This window comes from Balaenoptera acutorostrata, chromosome 2 (genome assembly GCF_949987535.1).
Source record: "Balaenoptera acutorostrata chromosome 2, mBalAcu1.1, whole genome shotgun sequence".
Classification (NCBI taxonomy): Eukaryota; Metazoa; Chordata; class Mammalia; order Artiodactyla; family Balaenopteridae; genus Balaenoptera; species Balaenoptera acutorostrata.
Genome location: NC_080065.1, coordinates 163,825,779 through 163,839,428, shown reverse-complemented (window position 1 = coordinate 163,839,428; position 13,650 = coordinate 163,825,779). Strand labels below are relative to the sequence as shown.

General features: G+C 39.0%; 2 protein-coding genes across 8 annotated transcripts in view; one reads left to right on the top strand and one right to left on the bottom strand.

Annotated features, from left to right (window-relative positions):
* LOC130707369 (ELKS/Rab6-interacting/CAST family member 1-like) overlaps nt 1-13,650 on the top strand; it is a 467,400-nt gene that overhangs the window by 245,587 nt on the left and 208,163 nt on the right.
* LOC130707375 (glucocorticoid-induced transcript 1 protein-like) overlaps nt 1-13,650 on the bottom strand; it is a 137,105-nt gene that overhangs the window by 22,571 nt on the left and 100,884 nt on the right. The window contains exon 1 of one of the 7 annotated variants that reach the window (XR_009007260.1): nt 12,496-12,912. The exons of 5 other annotated variants lie outside the window; for them this stretch is intronic. The gene's annotated coding sequence lies outside the window, so the exon portion shown is untranslated. One more of the 7 variants, XR_009007261.1, reaches the window with a different exon arrangement.

The window sequence follows — 13,650 nt, the reverse complement described above, 5'->3', positions numbered from 1 at the left end:
TACACACCACACATACACACATGCACACAGATATTGTGTAGGCCTTAGGTATAATCAAATTAGGTGACCAATTAATTTTTTCTTAATCTGTACACAAATTTTTTAAACATTTTTATTTGTAACAGACCCAACCTTAACCAAAATGTCCTCCAATAAGTGATGGGTAAGGAAACTGTGGTACATCCATACTGTGGAATATTGCTCAGCAATAAAGGGTAACAGACTATTGATACTCTGAACAACTGTGATAGATCTCAAGGGCATTATGTTGAGTGAAAAAGAGCCAAGCTCAAAAGGTCACATACTGTATGACTCCTTTTATCTAACATTCTCAAAATGACAAAATTATAGAGATGGAGAACAGATCAGTGATTGCCAGGGGTCAGGGTGGTAGGGGGAGGGAGTGGTGTGACTGCAACGGGCAGCACGAGGGAGATCTGAGTGGCACCTGACATCTGTGATAGAACAGGTCTCTATCTTGATTATACTGGTGGCTACACAGATCTACACATGTGATAAAATGACACACACACACACACACACAGTCACACACACCAATAGAAAAATCCTGGTTTGATGTCATACTATAATTTTGTAAAATATAACCGTTAAAGGAAAAGTGGGTGAAGGATACGTGGGAGCTCTCTGTATTGTCTTTGCAACTTCCTGTGAATGTATACTTATTTATTGACTTTTAAATTTTTATTGGGGTAGAGTTTATTTACAATGTTGTGTTAGTTTCAGGTGTACAGCAAAGTGAATCTGTTATGCATATACATATATCTACTCTTTTTTAGATTCTTTTCCCATATAGGCCATTACAGAGTATTGAGTAGAGTTCCCTGTGCTATACAGTAGGTCTTTATTAGTCATCTATTTTATATACAGTAGTGTGTATATGGGTGACCAATTAATTTCTTCGTCCTTAAGTATATACAGAAACTTTAAGTGAAAATCAGACTGTAGGATTATACAATTATAAATAAAATCATAATCCACAGTACTAATCATATTTCTAGTCTAATTATGCTTACTTATTGCCTTGTCCTCCTGACACTGATAACAGTAGAAGGTTTGGTGAAAGTTTTTCATCAAGGAAGAAATATTTCCTCCATTAAGCTGGTTAGGAACAGTGTGGTAGGAAATTATAACTCAAGTAATAACTTTCTTTTTATAAGGACAAAATAATCCAGAAAAAAACTTGGAATATTTATCTAATTTAAAAGCATACCTTTCCACAGAGAAATGTGAGAAATAAAATCATTAGTACATATGAATTCTTTCCCTTTTAGGGGTTCACTGAATACAAAATTTCTTAGAATTTTAAAACTCAGACTAGAAAGGAAATGGAAAAGATCTATTCATGTTCATTTATAACAACTTCTTAGGATATTAGTTAACCCTGCTAAATGTCAGTAGAACATTTTATGTAGCAATGAGAAATTACACTATTCTGTAATATATTTTTACAACCTCAGATGAACCTCAATCTTGTGTAACTGACTTCCTAAAAAGTTTGTGTAAATAACACTTTGCTAAATCGATAATTTTACTTGCAGGTAAATTAGATATTCTCTAAAGCAAACAACCACCCCAAAATCTGCTCTACACTTTAAAATTTTTACATTGCAATATAGAACAAATTAATATATAATTTATATTCTCATTGCTTGCTTAGTATAATCATGATCTTTCTGACAGATCTAAAAACATTGAGATTTTTAATTGAAAATGCCCACCAAATTTGTGGCATGATGGTTTTTTGAATTTCTCCAAATATAACAGCTTCAGAAGCTGATTCCATGTTAATCCCACCATGCTAGGCCAAACTTTAGCAGAATATTATAATATGTCCAGGCAGCAATATAGCTTAGACCTAGATGTAATATAGAAGCCACAAGGTAATGCTCTCCTAAGCTTCCTCTAATAAGGGAAAAACACATATAAACAAGTATTTGGTATTCAAAAAAGAATACCAAGAAGTGCAACCTAATCTTGAAAGATAAGCATAGAACATAATAATTCCCATATGAAGTCCAAACCTCAGAGAAAATAGTGGGTCAAATTCTTGGCAGATTTTAAATGACTTGACCTTGTTGAGAAAAATGAATGTGAGCACCCCAATTGCACCTAGAATACGTATTCTGGGAGGGTTAAACAGAGCTCCTCAGACATAGCGGGGACTCAATAAATATTTATTGTGTAAAACAGAGAGAAAATGCATTCGTGTTACTCATCAACATACTGCCAACAACTACAATACCTGAAAACAAAAATTTCTTGAATGAACAGTTATCACTGAAATTACATTAAAGCTACACTCATCTTTGGCCATGTGTTAACCAAAAAGACAAAGAGTGGGCAAATGCAATCAACTGACCAGGTGTTTTTCAATAACAGGTCACTTCAATATGCAAAGAAAGAACAGAATTTTAAAATAATTTTTTTAAAGCTATCTAATCAAAATATTGCAGAATATTGTAGCTTTTTTCCAAAACCTGATTTCTGAGCACAGTCTAACTCCCTAATTTACAATGCTAATGAAACTGTATTTAGCAATGTTTGCTAATCCCTGTTTAGTAAGTATTAGACACTTAAATGAAATAACCTGACTTTAAGCAGGAAAAGGACAGTTGATTCTTTTCAGGGAGATGCACCAGAGTACCTCCAAAACACTTTGGAAGAAAGAAGATGACACTGTCACAGAACACTCAAAAATATCATAATTTGTTTACAGACTACCAGCTAATATATAAACAAATCTGTATTTTACTATGATCCTTTTCCACATTTGTGGGAAGATCATTTCACAGGTTTACATAAGTATAGCAAAGTTCTTTAAGGTAACTGAGCAACTGAGCTCTACTAGTTTTTGTTATCTTCTAAGATACAAATATTACTTCATTAATCCAACTTATACACTGATGTATTTCACTACTAAAGTAATTACACAAGAAAAGTCATGAGAAACTTCATCACATAGACTCTATATAACACTTTCAGTATCATAACAATAACAATAAAAATACCATTTCTAATGTTACTTATGAAAGGATTCATGGTCCACACTGACTATCAAAGAGGGCTTAGAGTAAGCACAAGTGACACTGAAAAACGCCACTACATCCTGAAAGAAATTGTTAAAATGGAGATTGAAATATCTTTTCTATTATACATCACATCAGCAAACCTAGAAAATGGAAGAGCCCAAGGAGGCATAAATTGAGAAGATACTGCACCTTACTGCTTTGCCATGAGAGTGAAATATAAAAAGATACTATTTTGAATGCTGCTAAATTATCAAAGAATGGTAAAAGTTATGAATCACAATGTTATGGTTGAATGGAGCCTTATGATGCTTTATTGTAAATGTAAAGCTTACGTTATCAAATAGGAAAATGCAAAAGACTCATTCTACCCAGATTTTAAGATTTCATGTGAAAGGCAATTTTAAAAATTAAATCTAAACTCTGTCTTAACAAAGTGGTAAGTACTTTCAGGACCAAGGGGAAGGCTTACTAATGACATAATAAGGTTTTGAAGTGCTATGACATATTTATATACATATCTGAGGCCTGAATCACTGGGAATACCTGCGGCTATTTTAAGTTCTATGGACCCTAGAGTTGAGTTCCATTTAGCTTTCTCTTCACACCCCACCAAAGCGATTTTTGGCCTTTCTGTGACTTAACTGTATAAGCAATGGGATAACCCATTGTGCATGCTTTCCTGCCCCATAATTAATTGGGTTCCAAAAGCAACTCTCACCTGACCTGAGGTCGGGACGTAGAGAGTTACACGGCCCTTTGGGCCTTCTGTGCATGCCGCCTGATCTTGGGCAGATTACTTAAGTTCTCAAGAGAGAAAGAGAAATTATAAAAGTGTTCTATATTGAGTTCCGGTGAAGACTAGTTGCTGACATAAAAGCTCAGTAAATAACTAATTTTACTAAGAATCATCTAGTCTACACAATGCTATAGAAACAATATGGTACTGGCAATAGAAACAGACACATAGACCAATGGAACAGAGGACCCAGAAATAAATCCACGCATATATGGTCAACTAATCTTTGACAAGGGTGCCAAGAATATACAATGGGAAAAGGACAGTCTCTTCTATACATGGTGCTGGGAAAACTGGATATCCACATGCAAAAGAATGAAACTGGACCCTTACCTTACATCATGCACAAAGTTAACTTGAAATGGATTAAAGACTTAAATTTAAGACCTGGAACTATAAAACACCTAGAAGAAAACATAGGGGAAAAAGCTCCTTGACATCAGTCTTGGCAATGATATTTTGGATATGATACGAAAAGCATAAGCAACAAAAGCAAAAATAAACAAGCAACTAAAAAGCTTCTGCACAGTAAAGGAAACAATCAACAAAATAAAAAGGCAAGTTATGGAATGGGAGAAAATATCTGCAAACCATACATCTGATAAGCGTATGGTTTTTTGGATATATACATTTGCTATGTCCAAAATATATATGGAATTCATATAACTCAATAGCAAAAAACACAAATAACCTTATTAAGAAATAGGCAAAGGATCTGAATAGACATTTTCCAAAGATGACATGTAAATGGCTAATGGGGGTACACGAAAAAGTGCTCAACATCACTAATCACCAGGGAAATGCAAGTTAAAACCACAATGAGATACCACCTCACACTTGTTAGAATGGCTATTGTCAAAAAGACAAGAAAATAAGAAGTGTTGGTGAGGATGTGGAGAAAAGAGAACCCTTGTATAACATTGGTGGGAATGGAAAACAGTATGGAGGTTCCTCAAAAACTTAAAAATAGACCTATCATATGATCCAGCAATCTCACTTCTGAGTATATACCCACAGGAAGTAAAATCAGTATCTTGAAAAGATATCTGCCCTCCCATGTTCTTTGCAGCATTATCCACGATAGCTAAGATGTGGAGAACCTATGTGTCCACTCACGGAGGAATGGATAAAGAAAATGTGGTATACATATAAAATGGAATATTATACAGTCTTTTCAAGAAGGAAATCCTGCCATTCATAACAACATAGATGAACCTGGAGAACATTTTGCTGAGTGAAATAAGCCAGACAGAAAAACAAATACACAGGGAAAAACAAAAACAAATATGATCTCACTTATGTACATAATCTAAAAAAGTCTAACTCATAGAAGCAGAGAGTAGAATGATGGTTGCCAGGGACTGGCAAGTGGGAAAAGTGGGGAGGTCAAAGGGTACAAACTTTCAGTTAGGAGTAAGTTCTGGGAATCTAATGTACAGATGGTGACTACAGTCGATAATACTGTATTGTATACTTGGAATTTGCTAAGAATACATCTTAAGTGTTCTCATCACACATCAAAAAAAAAAAAAAAGGCATCTATGTGAGGTGATGGATATGTTAATTATTTTGATTGTGGTAATCATCTCACATTGTAAATGTGTACCGAATCATCACACTGTATACCTTAAAATATACAGAACTTTTATTTGTCAGTTATACCTCAGTAAATAATAAACTTACTTTTCCTTTAATAAACTTACTTTTCCTTTCCACAGCGGAATCTTTCCCATACCCAACCAAACTCTTAAAAAGCCCACCTATATCATTTTAAAGATAGAGAAAATAGGATGCAAAGAGTTAAGAACTTACTATAAGTCAAATGTTAGAAGTGCAAACAGAACCCAAGTCTCTTGACTCCAAATCTAATATTTTTTAGTATACCTTTCTGTTTCTAAGCCTCTTTTATGGAACCATTTGGAAAATCATTTCTTCGGTCTTTAACTTGATAATTAATTCTAGAGAAAAAAGCCAGGTTATTCCATTAAGGAATAAATGTAGCCACTCACTGCTTCATTCCACCTTTACCAGAAATAAGACAATCCCCAAAGCAAATGTATAGAATCAGTTACAGGGCAACTCTAGTTGTCAGTCAGTGCTCATTCAATCCTATATTCAAGAGTATCAACAGCAATCATTTTATTAGGTATATCATCGGTATTAACAAAGCTAATTAAGCCACAAAGAGTTCACTCATATCTTGTTTGTTCTGCTCAAGAAAACAACTGTATAATAATGTTAGAAACTGTTTACCTAAATAATTGATCTTTTAGTAATATAAAAGTTACAATTAGCTATAGGGACTACTAACGGAAGTTCACCCTGTGGCCATACTGGCTAAATAAGGGGATATTACTGTCAGTAGTTGATAGGTATTTTATCTTTAGACACTAGGCAGCAAGTTTTAGCAGTTTTTGCCTTCTTGTTATGCAACATCCAAAAGCTTGATGGATTTCTGAATTCTAATAACTCGGAAGACAATTTTGGACGTCAACCTTCCCACACAATAATGGATCTCACTAGTTTCTTTAACTCATCCTTATTTTTGGTGAGCCATTATTAAGGTGCACCATAGTTGCATTGCATTAAGTTACAAATATACAGAGTTCAAACCCACAAATTGCAGTGATAACTATTAGCTCTTGGTGGGGCTAAATTAACCTAGTACCAGTTGCCAGGACAATCACTTGAGACCAGAATCTCTGCTTAGTCATTCCTGAAGCATTTACCAGTTTACCACCATGTATAACTAACTTTTAATAATCATGGAGAAACATACTCCTCACTATAATACGATTCAAGAACAGCACAGATTCTAGAAGTACACAGGGCCACATACAACCAAGTCCATATCCTTGACCCCTCAGGAACCAGGATTTCTCTCACACACACTGTTGCTCATACCCTCCTCTCTGTCTCTCTCCCTCTCTCTCTCTGACACATTTTTAGACATTCTGAAAATGTCAAAGCATACCCCAGCACAGTGTAATAGTGCTGTGGAACCAATAGAAAACCTACTCTTCAGTAATTCTTAGAGCTCAGAAATCACAGCTGATGACCAATATCAGTCTCTTTTTAATTAGGAGAAATAGGATAATCCTGTGGAATGAACGCTGTATCTGGAATCGGAAGATATGATTTGAAATCCACTTTCTTGATGAATGAAAGTATATATTGCCTTATATATAGCAAAGCACTCAGATGTTTTCTTCCTTTGTACCTACAACAATTAGAGATACAACGTAATATTGGGGAGGTTATTCAGGTATTCATGAACTTGCCTCGTCCTGCAAGCTGCCACAATAACATTCACCTGAGGTAAACAACACTGCTTAAAGGGATCTGCCATGTTTGTTCCTACAAAAATGGAATACTAGGAAAGTATTTTTCCACAATTTGTTCATAATTCAGTATAATCCTGTTTTCTTTAGAATTTCTATAAATCCATCATAATTTGTTTTGCAGAACAAGCACAAGTATTATCCTTCTACAATCAACTGGATGATCCATGGAGTCATGGTCAGTTCTAGGGTTCAGATGAGAGGCAGAAAGGGAAAGAGATTGGCTCCTGGCTCTTCCATCAGCTTCTCACTCAGGTTTTTCACATCAATAGGTGAGCAGTGTTCTCTCTTTCCTCCACTGACTGTTGGCAAACCCAGTTAGAGACCAGCATCAGAGAAGCTCAACCTCTTGTTAAAATAAATAGAATATAGGACAGAAACAGCATCAGTGATTTGGTTTCTTTGACATTTAATGAGAGAACAAAATTATATATTGAAGACAAAAAACAACAGTGCCAGGCACAGACCCAGGACAGGTGCTGTGAAAAAGCCTATCGTGGTGGTGTCTGGGGATTTAAACTCTGGAGAAAAGACTAAACTAAAATAAAGAATAACAAAGTCATTAGTATATACTTCTTGGCAGATTATTAGCTATATGTGGAAGCTTTGATAAAACAGGCTTTTAGCAATGTGTTAAATTTCAGATTTAAGAAAAATCCTCTCCTACTCGCCATTTGTTGAACACTGCCCTTTATTTCCATTGTTATTCATTGCCATGGAGCCCAATTACTCCTTTGTTTTCTTATTCACATTTACTCCACATTATCACAAATAAAAATCACAAGGATACCATTACCCTTCAACACTTCCCCAATGTATAAATCCTAATTTGCATTAAATCCTTGAAGCAACATACATTGCAGTGAATGAAACGTCCTTCTGTAAAAAGTACTGTAAATAATGAAAGAATTTTTAGCTCAATATATATACACGAATGTACATACAGTTAAACTGACCAAGGTGCTTTTATACACCCTAGGTATACAATATTCAATATGCTTAGAATAATAGTTATTTGAAAGGAATATAATCTTTGAACATAAAACAGTTTAAGAATAAAAACTTCTATAAATTCACTTATCTGTTTTGCTATTGACCCACTGATGGAGACATTTTACGTACCATAATTAATGGGAACATTTAGTTAATGAACGCTGCTGATAGTTAGTGTAGTTCTCAAAGGCTGAAAACCTTTCCCCAAAATCAGTATCTGAAACCTGTCTCTTTAGGAAAAACAGTCAAAGCTTTAACTGTTTTCAGTCTAGTATAAGAAAGCTTTGAAACAAGTTAACTCTAAGCACTCAAGGAAAACTATTTTTAAAAGGGGGGGGGGACAAGAGGAGGACCTTAATTTTCAACAATATCGGCCTGAGAAATAACTCTATAAGAGAATGTCTGAGTATCTTTAAAAAGAGAGAAAAAAAGTAATTTAAAATGTTGGAAGTCCACAAACTGAGCATAGCAGTAAAAAGGACTTGAGGGAAAATTTAATGAAAAATAAAAAACTGAAAGCAAATTATTTGATCAAAACACAGACACACACACACACACACATACATGCACACACACTGCAGGCAGTCATTCAGCATTATATGCTAGCTGGCTTTGTATTTTCTTTTAAAATATAATCATAACTTCTTAATGTGTAAAACAATAAGGCTCTCAAGGTACTCATGAAAAATTCTTATCAAATTTCACTCTAGAGTTAGTGATATTAGGCATGTTAAATCAGGAATCAACACATGCTATTTTCCATAGCAGGAACTATATAAATTACAAGCTCTTCCATGTTTTTGTTATTAGGTTTGGTACACTTAAAAATAAGCGGTATTCTACATCGAGTGCTCTAACGCAACGGTTTTTACATCTTTCAGAATTTATAATTCATCTCCATGCTCAATCCTTACAAAAAAACACAAAAGCACCTGCAATTGCTATTTACTGTCTAGCACAATAAAATTGTATTTGTTCTGTTTTTGAATTCATAGGTTTTGCTTTATGAAGTTTTCAGAAAGAAGCAACTTTATTATATTTTCATTGTTACTCATGATTTTAACTTAAAGATCATTAATTTTAACACAACATCCTGCTATATTCTCATTTGGGTTGTTCTATTTATCTCAAAGGTACACTTATGTATTACCATTACAAAACAATAACTATTTGCATAATACTTCATGATTTTACATTTATTAAAAACACATCACAGGGAGCCTGAGGATGCATTCAGTAGCTTGTCATTCACCACTTCAAGACCCTTCAGAACTGAACAAGGGGGAGGGGGACATTTTGCTAAAGGCAGAAGAAATTAATATAAATAACAAACTCTGAAGTTTTAAAAATAGAAAAGAAAATTTTAAAAATGCAAACAAAAATATGATCATATGCATAAACAAGATAATTTCAATTTTTAAAACTCCATGTTCTCTATACAGAGCAAGGTGTTTGGAGATTTATGTATCTTCTATTATGATACCCATTGAAATTATCTAAAACTGTGCTACAAAAATAAAGAAAATTACCATCTTCTTGCTAGATTTTATAAATACAATATTAAAATTGTGCCTATTTACATAATTCAGCTTTTCCTCAGCCTTGTGAAATAATCTGAGTATCATTTCTTTATTATTCTAGACTTAACCCTATAAATGTGCATATTAAGAATGTTTCAGAGGGAGATAATAATGATCTAACATGTTCAGAAATTACACTGTCTCATAACTTGTTTTTGGTAAAGCAATTACAAAGAAAATTGTTTACATCTTCTGTATTTTCTTCCATAACCACCAGTCCAGATAAAAAAAATACCGAATGCTGTTATGTCACCTCTAGTCCAAATGCTCATAGCACTTGAAGCTTTTTGTAAGCAATATGCTTCTATACTAAACACATATCCCTGAGCCACCACCTACCTAATTTAACAGTTTTAAATGTAGTTTCAAATGCAGCGTAATACCATCTTAAACACACACACACACGGAGTGTGCAGAAAGGGAAGGAGGGGGAGAGCCAGAAATGGAGCACGTTGTTGTTTTTCATTCATGCAGTATAGTGACGTCAGTGTCTGCAGCAGCAGCAGCGGCAGGAGCCTTGACCTGTGGAGGCTACAATCCACTGAAGTCAGAACCTTGCAGAATTCAAAAGAAACTGAGTAGATAATTGTTTGAAAAATTGTTCAACTGTTCATAGCATGAATTTTAAATAGATAAGTAAAAAGAATAGATTAGTTGTATCGTTTTAACTTAGGTAGAGAGGAGCAAGGTGGGATGTGGAGAAGTAACAGAAAGGTAATATCATCAGGGAACCGGGGGCAGAAGAGCCTACATTCAAAATCATTTCAATGTAAGAAACTGACAAAACCACCTGGTGTTAAAAACAGCAGAAAGGCCTCTTCTATTCCCAATACAAGTTCTCTGATGCAAATCTGTCTCCTGAACAACCAGATTCAGAGAAGTGTTTTCCTCATGATTGCGTTAAAATTGCATTCAACTCAGATGTGACATACTACAACAAAGAGGACGGTTTAAGCCTGGTCACAAATTTCATTAAAACTACTTGATGATGGACCTTGTAATTCCTAAGCAATTAAGACTTCTGAAGGATGCAGAAAAACAAGTTGTACTACAATCTGTTGTAAGATGTGTTTATCAACAAAGGGGAGGAGGTACTAGATGAGCAATATATTGTTGCAGCAATTGCTGAAACTACTCACTATGCCCGCAAACCTTCTGAACACAGTCTTTCTGCAGTGCTTATATTATGGCTCTTACATTAGTCCCTAAAAGAAAATCCCCAAACTCAATCTATGTACTGTTGAAACTAAATCACTCAAAAATTTATGTAACTGCTGCCTTCTTTTCATTCTGTTACCTCTCATTTCATACAGTTCTAGAAAATGTGCAAAGGAGTTGCATATGGCATTAATCTGTTAGAAAACGGTGGCCTTTTCTATAAAATACAGCCAAAGATGTGTGTTCAGTTGTGGTCATTATTAGGGCGATCACGTTGTTTTCATTCATTCATTCAGGATTTGCTGGAGGATGTCAGTTTCTGCAGCGGGCTGGACCTGGGGGAGGAGTGGGGGAGCAAATGCCTTCCGGTGCATACTGATTACAGGATGCATTTCTCGGTGCTCCTGGACACATACCACTGCACTACATCCTACCCTGCCTCACCACCAAGTGGTCTAAAAACAAGGGCCTTAGCAACATGCTAATTACACGTCAGAAATATTAAAACAAAACACCAAAACTGCAATCTATCTTAACACAGTCACGTTCTCCAAGTCTAAGACCTTCATCAAGAAAACTCCATTAATAAAATTACACATACCACATAAACATTGCACAGGCTCCACAGTGATTCCCTTCCAAGCAGAGATTTTCCCCCTCGGTATGATCGGTTCTCTGCACAACGCAGCAGCAGCATCTGTAGCCCTAGCGTGGCATCTAATAACATGAGCTACTCCTCCCTCCCTTAGGAGCTTTACATCCCTGTTTTGGCTAAACTTCCTTTTCTCCCCCAGGACTAAACTAGATTATTCACCGTGTCCCTAAACATAAACCAAACCACACCAAAACACAAAACATTAAGGGAAGCCGACAGCATCCACCAGCTCACCATTACCTTTGACACCTAAGAAAAACGAAACTTGAGATCCTTTAACAGCTCAACTGAACTGTTAAGTGTACTTAAAAATAGAAGGGAAAAAGGGAGCACACTCCACAAATAGGTCCTTAGAAATTTACCATGAAAGTCTTGAGTTGGGCATAAACTGTTTCCACTGCAGTACCGCCCTGATGCATATGACTATATAAAGTAGAGAAAAGAGGGAGCCCCCCCCCAAAAAAAGCCCAACCAAACACTATACACTTCAATTGCACATCCAAAACTGTCCCCTCTACACACCCAACAGGATATCCTTACATCATAACTGGTGCCTCCACCTCCCCACCCCCAAAAAAGAAAACAAAAATTATCCCGGTAGGCACAGACACTTTATAGGAACTTTGTAGGAAAGCACAAAGAGGCTGTAGAGATTACAACCACCACCTTACCTGTTGCCGGAGAGTTTGTGTGCGTGTTGTTTTTAAGTGTTTCGCCCAGCTCCTCCTTCCCCCACTACAAACAGCAAACACATGAGTGAGCTAATCAGCTCTTAAACTGAAAAACCTTTCGATCCAGGCGAGTGATGGAAGATAAAAGCTGAGGGGCGGCAGGAGGGTCAAATAAAAGTTGCTCCGCAGTTCGCTCATCCAAGCCCCGCAGCGACCGCAGGGGGGTGAGGTTCCCAAAGCCACTTTCATACCTTCGATAATGCACTAGCAAAGAGAAGCCCGGAGAGGCTGAAGTTTCCACGGAGGGCACCGTCGGGGAGACGCAGCCCGGGAGGACGCAAGGGTTGGGCTCGCTACCTCTGCACACGGGCGAGCCGGGGCTCCGGCGCTCAGGTGAGTTGCTCCTCCGGTGGCTCTCTGGGGACCGTCTCGGGTGGCCCTTGGCCCGCGGCGCCTGCTCGGTCGGGGCCGCGGTCGGCGGCGGCGTCGGGCTGGGCAGGCTGGGGCCGCGAGCCGCGCCGGGCCCCGGGAGTGTGCCCAGCGAGGCGGCGGCGGCGGGCGGGCGCGTGGGACTGTGTTGGCTGCCCCGCAGGAGCTGGTAGGGCACCGTGGCGCGGATGGGCTGCAGCAGCCGGCCGGCTCCCGCAACCGGGGCGCAGTTCACGCCGCCGCCGCCGCCTCTGCCACCGCGGCCGCCGCTGCCACCGCCGCCCGCACCGTTCCCGCTCCCGGCGGCAGCAGTGGCGGGCGGGGAACCCGAGGCGCTGCGCCGCATCCTCTGCGGCGGGGGATGAGGAGTCTGAGAGGAACTGGAAGAGGAGGAGGCAGTGCACATGGTGGCTCCGCGGGCCCTGGACGATGCCGGCCAACACCGAGGCGCGGAGCGGGAGGCGCGCGAGCGTGTGGGAGCCGGCGCGCTAGTGCGTGCGAGCGTGTAAGGGGGAGGGGCGGGGGGATCGTGGAGGGGGAGGAGTCTCTCGGCTCCCCCTGCGCAACGCGCACCCCCGCCGCCTCAGCGAGGGGGGGAGGGGAAGGCTGCGAAAACTAACGTCCAACGGCCCCAACCACCCGACCGGGCTCAGGGTGGCGGTTACGGCCGGGGCCTCGAGGAGCCGGGAGCCGCCGCCGCCGTCGCCACGGGCATCGCGCTGACAGGGGAAAGGGGCAGCCGCCGGCATCACGCAGACTCGCGGGGCTGCACGCGCAGGAGAGCCCGGCAGCTGCAGGGAGGGCCGGGATCCCTGCTTCTGGGGACCTGGTAGGGGGAAAGGGCCTCGAGGTGCCTGGCTGAACGCGGAGCCGAGCCACCGCCTCCTCTGCCCGCTCCTCACTCCATAAGGCACCTAACCCCGCAACCCGTACCCCGCCCCCTGCACCGCCTCCCGGCGCTCGGGGCGGGCAGATGA